The sequence below is a fragment of the Odocoileus virginianus genome, chromosome 24 (assembly GCF_023699985.2).
Source record: "Odocoileus virginianus isolate 20LAN1187 ecotype Illinois chromosome 24, Ovbor_1.2, whole genome shotgun sequence".
NCBI lineage: Eukaryota > Metazoa > Chordata > Mammalia > Artiodactyla > Cervidae > Odocoileus > Odocoileus virginianus.
The window spans coordinates 35,046,375-35,058,516 of NC_069697.1; the positions used below are offsets into that span (position 1 = coordinate 35,046,375).

General features: G+C 43.5%; 1 pseudogene; it reads left to right on the forward strand.

Annotated features, from left to right (window-relative positions):
* Positions 1-1,934: 1,934 nt before the first annotated feature.
* On the forward strand, positions 1,935-11,414 carry LOC110144800 (actin-related protein 2/3 complex subunit 3 pseudogene; annotated as a pseudogene).
* Positions 11,415-12,142: the final 728 nt, after the last annotated feature.

Sequence of the window (12,142 nt, forward strand, 5' to 3'; positions counted from 1 at the left end):
GACAGCCTTAAGAGTTTGACTCATTGAATCAGTCGCTTTTATACTCAGTTGCCTCATATTCCTATTGGAATTAGGCTAGATATAAATACACCAATACACACAGAAACAGATGCCATACACACAAGTCACACACTCCAATCCTAATGCTAAAAGGTCCCTAGAGAACTGCTGTTCCCATCCCCTGACCTGATGAATGAGGAAGACCCAGCATAGGGGATTCCCACACCCTCTGTTAATGGGGGTCCTAGATCCAGAACCCAGGTCTCAGGACAATTCCCAGTCCATTGCCCTTTCCATTAACTTTGAAAATACATTTTAAGTCCATGAAAAACATGATTTGCTTTCTAAAACTACTATTGCATACCACTTGGAAAAGCTTAATAATTGCAAAAGCAAAAGGTATCTCCAAGAACTAATTTTCATCTTTATAGGAAAATGAAATGAGCCCAGGTTATTTTTTCTTTAGCAGAGCTATTTATATTCAGCGACGTGTGTTACTTGAGGAAAAGGACATTAGTATAGTCGGTTTCTGCTCTGCTGGTTCTTTCCTCCCCGTTACCTTGAGCTAAAATATAAACTCCTTAGCACAGCATCCAGTGTCCTTTGGATTTCTACTTTCCTGCCTGGGCTTTCAGCTCCACCCCACCCCCACATACACACAACTCCTCACTTTCTACCACTCCAAACTGTTTCTGAGTTCCCAAGCATTGTGGGTTTCTTGCATTTTCCTGCGTCTGCACTGGCTGTCCCCTCTGCCAGGTTTCCGTCTTCCACCAAAACCACCCAACCGGATAACTCTTCCATAAAGACTCAATGCCACTGCCTCGAAAACACTCGCCTGGCCCCACAGATGCCCTTAGCTGCCTCTTCCTTTGTGCTCCCACTGTGTAGATGCCTCTTCAGTGTTTATCTCACTGCCAGGCAAATAATGATGACATTCGTCTCCCTAATAAACCCTGCATTCCAGAACAAGACATTTGATTTTTTCATAACTGTCTCCACATCGTCTACCCAGCACTGTGCTCAGCACATAGTAGGTGATCAACAAATGTTCTCAGGAGGAAAAGCGGGAGAGAGGGGAGGAAAGGAGGCCATTATTTGGGATGCCAACGGGCGGGGGGTAGGGGGAAAGCCCGCCTATATGCTTGCCTTTGGATTGTGGTCAAAGAAAAGAATGTTTTGCCCACAGCCAGTGGCCCTGAAATAGCTGCTTAAAAAGAACCTTTTCAGAAAACCAGCTAGCCCAGGCCTCGGGTAAGAAAGCCAGCAGGCACACTACTGGCTGCACATTTCCTTCTTTCTCTCTAGACTCAGGCCTGGGAGCTACTGCTTAGCGGAACATTTTCTGTGCCCTGCGTCAAGACAGAGACACATTTGCCAAAGCCCTGGGTCCTGAGCGACGTGCAGAACGCCCTGTGCTCTGCTTACAAAACAGCATCACGCTCAAGACTGAGAATGATGTTGGAGCAGCCCCGGCCGTGTGCCGTGAATTTGTTCTCCCACTCACCCTGGTCTCTTGCACTTTACTCAGAGACCCTGGTTTCTCCCACTGGGGAGGAACAAAAGAAACACGCACACGTCTGACAGCTGAGTTCTGATCCCCACTGGACCCTGTGCTGTGAGTACATTTTTCCTCTTTTTTCTCAGTTTCCTCTTCCATAAAATGAATCTCCCACAGCTCTTTTGTGATTCTGTGTTCAGAGCACACGGAGGATGTAGAAATACACACTTAATCAATACGAGTCATCGACCAAAACACAGTCGATGTGAAGACACAGTCCCACATGCATAGGTGTATGTGAGGGATAGAAAGAAATCTTGGAGACAAGCCTTGCCCTCCAAAGGCCAACAATCTAGTTGGTGGAGCTTTAATGCACACAATCCATGCCAACTAAGAGGAAAGCAGTGTGCAAAGCACCAGGTGATAGGGAGAAATGGTAAAAACTTTGCCACCACCTAGCTGCTATGTCAGCAACCTCACTCATAAACAGAATAGGAAGAGAATGATCCACTTAACTACTGACAACAACGCAGCTCGCATCCCCATCCTTATGGTGATGCTCATAAGTCAGTGAATAAGCTAAGGCTTCATTTAGACATTTTAAAACAATTTCAGCATCAAATCAGAAAAGTGAGAAGAAAAGAAAACTTCACCCTCCTGTATTAACCCCCAAGACTCTAAGACAAATGATGTCAATGAGAGTAACAGCAGCAACTTGCACAGCACTGGTCACTGAGTCCAGTAATGGGCATCTGCACTATGAAAAATCCAATGACTTGGATCCGTTTTGGAGGACTTTGTTCCCATGGAGAGTGCTTCCCTGACACTCACATAAACCTCAATTGTGGAGGAAAAATAGTATCAATATATCCCTGCCATGGTTGTGACAAGAGCTTCATTTCATTTGGCGGTGTTTTGAGCATTGCCCCTCCTTTCTCCTGCTTTCCTCCTTCCTCTTGTCACCCACACACTTTTGCTGATTCTTGCAAAGAAAATCAATGTGCAAAGACAACTTCCCACTGTATTCACATTTCTCCCAGGCCCTGCTGACAGGACTGCCTGCCTGCTTTAACCTATTTAACGAGACGGTAAGAGAATTATAGCTGCTTCCAGGCAAACTCCAGTTTCAGACTAGAGGAGATTGCACGTTAACTTGCAAATATTGAAGTTCAGGCACCACGCAGAATCACAGGCTGGGATCTCAGCATCATGAGTCATTCATTTGGGAAAATTCATTGATTTCATTTTCAGCTTTTTTTCCTGTGGGGTTTGAGTTTTCTCCCCATTTTCTCATATTGATTTATTCTGCTGGGGTGGCTGGAATAGTACTTTTTAGCAAGAGTGGTTTGTAACTCTGAACCTCTATAAAGAAGATTAAGCCTGTTGATTTGCTTGGCACCCTCATTTCCTCTGTTTCTCTATTAAGCTCCTTAAACTTCATCATTTCACCATATAGAATGCTAAATTAAAAGAGAAACACCCTGTCAGATAACTAATTCTGAAAATTAAAATATTACCATTTGATTATTGTTTCAGTCTCCCATTTGCCTTTTAACCTAATGGAGTTAGTAAACTCATTTCCTTTGTACATTTCTCTCAATCACATCACGAGTGACAGGTTATTTTGCTAATGCTTTCAGACAGTAATGGAGAGTCATGTGGTCAGCACACTAACATGAAAGACTAATTTCCAAGTCTATCAGTGGCTCTCACTCACCAGAAAACCACATCCTGGTGGACGCACTGGCCTGGGAGCCAGTTTGCAAGGGATCAGAAATGCTGCCCGCACCCTCTTTCTACTCCGTGGCTGTCTCTGGATTTTCAGGGTTGGTTGCTAAGGCAATGGCACCCCACTCCAGTACTCTTGCCTGGAAAATCCCACAGACGGAAGAGCCTGGTGGGCTGCAGTCCATGGGGCCGCTAAGAGTCAGGCACGACTGAGCGACTTCACTTTCACTTTTTACTTTCATGCATTGGAGAGGGAAATGGCAACCCTCTCCAGTGTTTTTGCCTGGAGAGTCTCAGGGACGGGGGAGCCTGGTGGGTTGCCATCTATGGGTTCGCATAGAGTCGGACACAAGTGAAGAGATTTAGCAGCAGCAGCAGCAGCAGCAAGCAATGCCAACAGCTTCCTTTTTTTTCTCATGAAATGGCATGCAGCCAGCACCCCACAGTTATACCCTTCCCATCTTAAACTCCAAAAGAAAATGGACGTTAATCTAGCAAGCTCTATTTGAAAGTTGCTCCTTTTTTACATGTAGAACCCATAACCGTACTGTTGAGTATGTCATTTTTTTCTTTATGCTTGCTTGAGCTTCATTTTATTTTAATACCCCACATATTCTGGGCTCAGGGTGGGAGCTGGGGCATGGGATGGAAGTATGACCAGGAGTTGTGGAATTATTAATGAATAAACTTCAACATCTACAAACTTCTGTCCCAGCCAAAGCTCTGATGAGGGGAAAAGCTAATTCAGACATTGCAGGTCATACTTGAAGATATTTATGGAACTCCATGTGCTATCTATAGGAGATCTTTAAGCCTGGGGGCCAAAAGCATAAGCAACATTCTGAAGCAGGAATTGCCACTTTTTATAAGAAGGAGAGAGTAGATAGTAAAATCTAAGATCTAAAGAAGCCAATCTCAGTGATTCAACTACAATTCCCACAGTTCCTTTTAGACAAAAGAAAAAGAAAAAGAGAAAATAAAGCACCATTCAACCCAAGATATTTCCAGAAAGGTCATTAGCAGCCATTATACCACTGTTTTAAGCTTTGTAAACGTCAAAGTGAAAGAATTAGTCTTGGTACCTCTGAAATAAAATAGATAGGGTCAACAGCTGTAAGTGAAAGGACATTTATATTTCTTCTTTGTGATTTTTTTTCTCAGACTCACAGGTATGTGAAATCAATAGGGTCGTCTGGTTTGAAGGATAACTAAGGAAGCCAGAATCATAGAACCAAAACATCAATCTGTTCTCCAGACCAGCCCCTCATTTTGACTGTGGAGGTCTGCAGTTCATCTTGTTCTCCAAAGTTGGGGGTCTGCTATGGAACTTCTCCAAGTAGCAGCTGCACCCTTATCACATACAGACAACACTGGACTTCACCTGATTTCTAATGTGGCCACTGGGATTCAGGTCCACCCTTGAACCTCAGATCCTTTGGTCGAACATTGTTAGACCTTGTCCCTAAACCCCAACGGCTGCTTCACCTAGCACATGCCTCCCCATCAACGGAGTCTCTACTGCCCAAAGGCATGGCGCTGACTCCTGCAGACCACGCCTGTGGTCCTGTGGACTGCACTAGCCTCGGCCAAATCACCTTAGGGCTTAGCAGATGAGCCCTATGTGCCCCCACCTCACTCCCTCCTGCCCAGCAGCTCTCCATTAGGTCACAGTATTCACTCATCATACTGTGTATATTAAGCACCTACTCTGTTCCAGTCATTGTGCAAAACACTGCAGTCACAACATTGAAATAGGCCACACTGCCTTCTGGGCTCAGACTAGTGGAAGGGACAGCAAATCAGAGACCACAAAGATTGCTGTGGCAGAGGATGCACCCTGACCCGGCATCCTCCTCCCACTCACCTTTGAAATGGCTTTAAATTCTCACACACAATTTTTACAAGAGATGATCAACTGGGATCAGCTGACTGTTGAAATATATGAGGAGGTGAGGTGTTAGACGCTCAGTCATGTCTGACTCTTTGCAACCCCATGGACTGTAGCCCACCAGGCTCCTCTGTCCATGGGATTTTCCAGGCAAAAATACTAGAGTACAGCCATGCCTTCCTCCAGGGGATCTTCCCAACCCAGGGATGGAACCCACATCTCTTCCATCTCTTGCATTGGCAGGTGGGTTCTTTGCCACTAGAGCCACCTGGGAAGCCCAATTCAAATTGAAATATATCAGTTCAGTTCAGTTCAGTTCAGTCGCTCAGCTGTGTCCGACTCTTTGCGACCCCATGAATCGCAGCACGCCAGGCCTCCCTATCCATCACCAACTCCCAGAGTTCACACAAACTCATGTGCATTGAGTCAGTGATGCCATTCAACCACTTCATCCTCTGTCGTCCTCTTCTCCTCCTGCCCCCAATCCCTTCCAGCATCAGGGTCTTTTCCAACAAGTCAACCCTTCACATGAGGTGGCCAAAGTATTGGAGTTTCAGCTTCAGCATCAGTCTTTTCAATGAACACCCAGGACTGGTCTCCTTTAGGATGGACTGGTTGGATCTCCTTGCAGTCCATGGGACTCTCAAGAGTCTTCTCCAACACCACAGTTCAAAAGTATCAATTTTTTGGAGCTCAGCTTTCTTCACAGTCCAATTCTCACATCCATACATGACCACTGGAAAATCCATAGCCTTGACTAGATGGACCTTTGTTGGCAAAGTAATGTCTCTGCTTTTAAATATGCTATCCAGGTTGGTCATAACTTTCCTTCCAAGGAGCAAGCATATTTTAGCTTCATGGCTGCAGTCACCATCTGCAGTGATTTTGGAGCCCAAAAAATAAAGTCTGACACTGCTTCCACTGTCTCCCCATCTATTTGCCATGAAGTGATAGGACCAGATGCCATGATCTTAGTTTTCTGAATGTTGAGCTTTAAGCCAACTTTTTCACTCTCCTCTTTCACTTTCATCAAGAGGATTTCTAGTTCCTCTTCACTTTCTGCCATAACAGCGGTGTCATCTGCATATTTGAGGTTATTGATATTTCTCCCGTCAATCTTGATTCCAGCTTGTGCTTCCTCTAGCCCAGCATTTCTCATGATGTACTCTGCATATAAGTTAAATAAGCAGGGTGACAATATACAGCCTTGACATACTCCTTTTCCTATTTGGAACCAGTCTGTTGGTCCATGTCCAGTTCTAACTGTTGCTTCCTGACCTGCATATAGGTTTCTCAAGAGGTGGGTCAGGTGGTCTGGTATGCCCATCTCTTTCAGAATTTTCCACAGTTTATTGTGATCCACACAGTCAAAGGCTTTGGCATAGTCAATAAAGTAGAAATAGATGTTTTTCTGGAACTCTTTTGCTTTTTTGATGATCCAGCGGATGTTGGCAATATGATCTCTGGTTCCTCTGCCTTTTTTAAAACCAGCTTGAACATCTGGAAGTTCATGGTTCACGTATTGCTGAAGCCTGGCTTGGAGAATTTTGAATATTACTTTACTAGCATGTGAGATGAATGCAATTGTGCAGTAGTTTGAGCATTCTTTGGGATTGCCTTCAAATATGCCAGCAATATGCCAGCAAATTTGGAAAACTCAGCAGTGGTCACAGGACTGGAAAAGGTCAGTTTTCATTCCAATCCCAAAGAAAGGCAATCCCAAAGAATACTCAAACTACCACACAATTGAAATATAATTCCTGTTAAAATGAGCAACATGGAATAGTTCAGTATTTCCCCACAGATTATAATTTCAGGATTCCTGTTGGCCAAACTCCTCAAAGCCTGGTGCACATTTATTTAAGGAGGACTCATTGGAAAAGACCAGGATGCTGGGAAAGATTGAAGGCAGGAGGAGAAGGGGACAACAGAGGATGAGATGGTTGGATGGCATCACAGACTTGATTGACATGAGTTTGAGCAAGTTCTGGGAAATGGTGACGGACAGGGAAGCCTGGCATGCTGCAGTTCATGGGGTTGCAAAGAGTCGGGCATGGCTGAGTGACTGAACTGAACTGAACTGAACTGAACTGCCTAAAGGATACACAGATTAGCTGGTTCATTTTGAGGATGTAAATAAACTGCTCAACTCTCTCTGAGGACCTCCATCAAATCTCTTAATTTAGGGGTTTGAAAGAACTCTTAGGGCTCCATGGGACATACCTTGCTCTGCACAATCTAAAATTTAGCAGAAGAGGGTAGGTACTCTCCTCTCTTCTTGGAATGTTCTCTTCTTTTGAATTCTTGCACACCACTTTCTCCCTAACTCCTTCCTGCTTAACTTCTTAGTCAATCTGAAGGTTATTTGCTCTTGTCATCCAAAATTGAATCGTCCCCATCAAACTTGTTCCTGCTTCTAGGTTCATTCATGACCCAGCCTCTGCCCATCTCTCAAGGCTCATATCCAAACCTCCACTACTGCCCTCCCCCTGCACCTCAGACTGCAGCCAGACGGGACATGCTTCAGTTTCTCAGACTTGCCATATTTACATTCACCACCTCACTTCCCAGGTGGTTCAGTGGCAAAGAATCTGCCTGCCAAAGCAGAAGATGCAGGAGACACACCCTTGATCCCTGGGTTGGAAAGATCCCCTGGAGGAGGAAATGGCAACCCATTACAGTGCCTGGGAAATCCCATGGACAGAGGAGGCTGGCAGGCTATAGTCCATGGGGTCACAAAAAGTCAGAAGCTACTGAGCACGCACACACACTTCACTTTTACACGTGATGTTCCCTCTGCCTAAAATGCTTGAATACCTGTACACATACTCACACACACACACACACACACACACACACACACACACATCTTTCCCTAGGTTTGCTCATCTTTCAGGTGCCTCTTCTTCCAGGAAAACTTCTATGACTCTACCTCTGTCCCCTCCAGCTGTGTAGCTTGCTCCTGCTATGTACTACCAGAACACTCTGGACCTCTCGCTTTAATGTAATTACTATACACTCTGTGAAGTGTCTGTCACAAAATGAAGCAAATGAAATTGCTCCTTCTGAAACATGGATTTTCTGAAGAATGAGTTAAGGGATACTCTGAGAAACAGCCTCAAGAGACATACAGTTGTATGTTTCTGTGAAGATTTTGTTGAGGACATTGTTTATCCTTTTTCTAGAGCCTTTTTCATGAAGATCTGGGGGTGAGGGTGCCACTTTCTGCTCTTTGATTTAGCAATAGTTGTGTTTTTCTTGATACAATTCCTTAATCTTAAATACATTATCAGTTGTGTAAGGATTATGTAACCCTTGTTATACTGGTTGCTATAAACCTAAACAATAAATTGTGCCCCATTCTTTATGGGGTGAATTTTATGAATTTTTCTCATTTCTGCTTCACATTTCATACCTATTTTCAAATTACAATTTCATGTTAGCTTGTTGCATGTTATTGTTGCGTAATTGTAAGTGAACAAAACTTTGATGGAATAAGGTCATGTTTAATTAATCAAATAAATAAATGAAGTGATAAAGGAGTAGAAAGTTGAACAAAGTGGAATATATACGGGGGAAGAAGGTATCAATTAGTATTCTTTAATTTCAAGTCATTTCAATCCCTAATTGGCTTAAACAACAAAAACAAGATATTGATTTAATTTGACAAGCGCAGTGACAGTTGTTTTCAGATAGGGTTTTATCCAGAGGCTCAAAGAAGATCCACAGGGGTAGAGACTTTGGCTTACTGTTGAATTTCCAGCAAAAAAGGTAGCTGATACAATAGTGCTTAGTACAGATTTGCTGAATTTCTTGTTGTAGAATTCCTACAATCTTGTACAAAAATACCCAGATCTGACTTGGATCACATGCCCTTCCCTGAACCAATTTTTTGATCAAGAGGATCTAGCGCTCCGTTTCCAGGCCTGGGTCACATGATCCCAACAGCAAACCAAGGAGGAGTCTCCAGTGAAACCTTGTGCACTCACAGAGAAGGAAGGTGGTTCCCCAAAGGAAATCTGGGGCATTACAAAGGAGAAAGAAATGCTGGATGGGCAAAAAAAAAACAAATATGCATGTCAATGGACTATCAAGAAGATGATGCCTGAGTTGAATCTTAAACGATAAGCAAGAGTTAGTTAAAGAGGACCTTTAAAAAAAAAAAAAAAAAAAGAGGACCTTTATCAGTGGGCAACATTCTAGATGTGTTCAAAGCACAGAGGCATAAAATAGCTTGATGCTTTCGAGGAACTCTAAACACAGTAAGAGCAAACAAGGATTGGGTGGTAGGAAAAGAAACTAGAAAGATTAGCAGAGTATAAATATGAAAGACCTTCTAGGATAACCAAATAGGGTGCATCTATCCGGAAACTGCTGGGAAGCCCATGTAGGATTCCTCAACAGGCAAACAAGCCTTATGGCTAAGTCCATGCAGGTCATTACAGGGTCAGGATGATTCATTCTGGAAACACTAAGCAGGGCTGAGTCTGCAGGTCAGGAAAGGGTCCCTAATGTGGGCAAACGAGACACAAGGAACAAGGACCAAGAAAGCCTAGGAACTCAGCAGACCTGGGAATCAAACAGAGCCTGCCAACATCATCAGGTTCTTGCTTTTTAAAATCCCAAGCTTGTGGCCTAAACCACTGGGAATTATTCATCTTCATGTGAAAATATTCTTCAATGAGCCACGGCCTTCATAACATGACTTGGTGAGGAATTGTATGTTAGCTGGGGCTGCCATAACAAAGTACACAAATTGGATGCCTTAAGCAAGAGAAATGTATTGTCTCACAGCCCTAGAAGGCAGAGATCAAGGTGTCAGCAAGGCTGGGGCCTCTTAAGTGCTGCAGGAAGGGGCACCCCTTCCAGGGCCCGAAAGGAAGCTCTTGTCTAACACTCAGAAATGAATTGTCTGAGGAGACACACGTGCTGACAAAGCAAGAGGCTTTATTGGGAACGGGTGCCCTGGCAGAGAGTGCGAAGGTAAGGGAACCCAGGAAAACTCTCTGCCGCGTGGCTCACAGTCTCAGGTTTTATCGTGATGGGATTAGTTCCCGGGTTTTCTCTGGCCAATAACTCTGACTCAGGGTCCTTCCTGGCGGCGCACATATTGCTCAGCCAAGATGGACGCCAGAGAGGAGGATTCTGGGAGGTGGTTGGACACGTGGCGTCTCCATTTGACCTTTCCTGAACTCTTTGGGTTGGTGATGGCTTATTAGTTCTGAGTTCCTTAGTAGGATACCCTGTTGTAAAATAACAGCGCAAATGGTTACTATGGTGCCTGATCAGGGTGGGTGGCTTCAGTCAGTGTTCTTCTCCTAACATAAGGACCATGAAGAAGAATCTATGCTCAAGTCTCATGCTGAGATTCTGGTGGTTCCTTGGCTTATCTGTAAAACACATCACCTGACCTCTGCCTTCTTCACTGGGTATTCTTCCTGTGTGCATATCTGTTTGCTCTTTCTAGAAGAACAGCAGTCATACTGGACTAGAGCTCGCCCAACAAACTCATTTTAACCTGATTATCTCTGTAAAGGTTCTATTTCCAAATAAATTGCATTCTAAGATACTGGAAGTAAACATCCCCACTCATGAATGTTTGAAGGACACACTTCAGTGTATAAAGATGTCATTTACAAAAATATGCATTTGTTATCAAAGCTTTAAAAGAAAAACAGACATTCCCTAAGTGAATTGATTTATTTATAAAAGATTTGGAGATTCTCTTCGTTGGGGTTGAGACCTGGGCACCTCCAAGATTCCAGCTTACCACTCTTCCTTCATAGACCCTGCCACCAAACTCATTGGAAACATGGCACTGTTGCCTATCAGAAGTCAGTTCAAAGGACCTGCCCCTAGAGAGACAAAAGATACAGATATTGTGGATGAAGCTATCTATTACTTTAAGGCCAATGTCTTCTTCGAAAACTATGAAATTAAGAATGAAGCCGACAGGACTTTGATATATACAGCTCTTTACATTTCTGGGTGTCTAAAGAAACTCCAAAAGTGCAATTCTAAAAGCCAAGGCAAGAAAGAAATGTATACACTGGGAAACACTAATTTTCCCATTCCCAGAGAGCCTTTGGTTTTCCACTTAATGCCATTTACACCAAACCTGCAAACAAACAGGAAGATGAAGTAATGAGGGCCTACTTACAACAGCTGAGGCAAGAGGCTGGACTGAGACTTTATGAGAAAGTTTTTGACCATCAGAATGATAAACCCAACAAGTGGCGGACTTGCTTTGTGAAGAGACAATTCATGAGCAAGGGTCTTTCCGGACCTGTACAGTAAAGACTGCCTTGGACAGACATTGTCTCCACAGCTGTGGGCAGCATTTACAGCAAGATGTGCACAGTTCTTTGCCTTTATTTCATAAAGTTTTATACAGGAAAGAGAAGAGAGTGTGTCTTTACTTGAAGAGCTCTTTATTAAGAATTTGGGGTGGGCTGGGGTGGGGAAGAATGAGCTGTTGACTGATGATTTGAAATGTCTTCAGTATTAAGCTGGTGCTTAATAAATAATAATATGGGAATTTCTAAAAAAAGAAAAGGATTTCGTACCATGTTCGTTTCTGTAGACAAAGAAAATAACACCATTAGGATAAAAGATCCAAAAGAAACAGAATAGTCCACAATGAAGAATACTTTTGCAGATTAAGTCCAAAATGGTTCTTTCCTAACTTACAGGACTTTGCTTGGAGGCTGGTGTAGAGAAGGGTGGTGTGAGACAATGCCTTATACACCCGCACTGTATAAACCTTCCACCTGCTGAGTCGTTTCTGCATGCCTAGCATTCAATCCTCCCAGCAGCTCTCTAGAGGTGGATATTATTATCCTCATTTACAAATGAAGAACCTAAGTACCACTTTAATCCCAACTACATTATTCTAGGCTGCATTTGGTAAGCAGCTGGGCTGAGATTTGAACTCAAATTTCTCTGACCACAAGTTATCACATGTACCCTCCAAAGTAATTTTGGGAGTCCTGGTTGAAAACCAAGTGTTCACCTTTTGTGTTCCT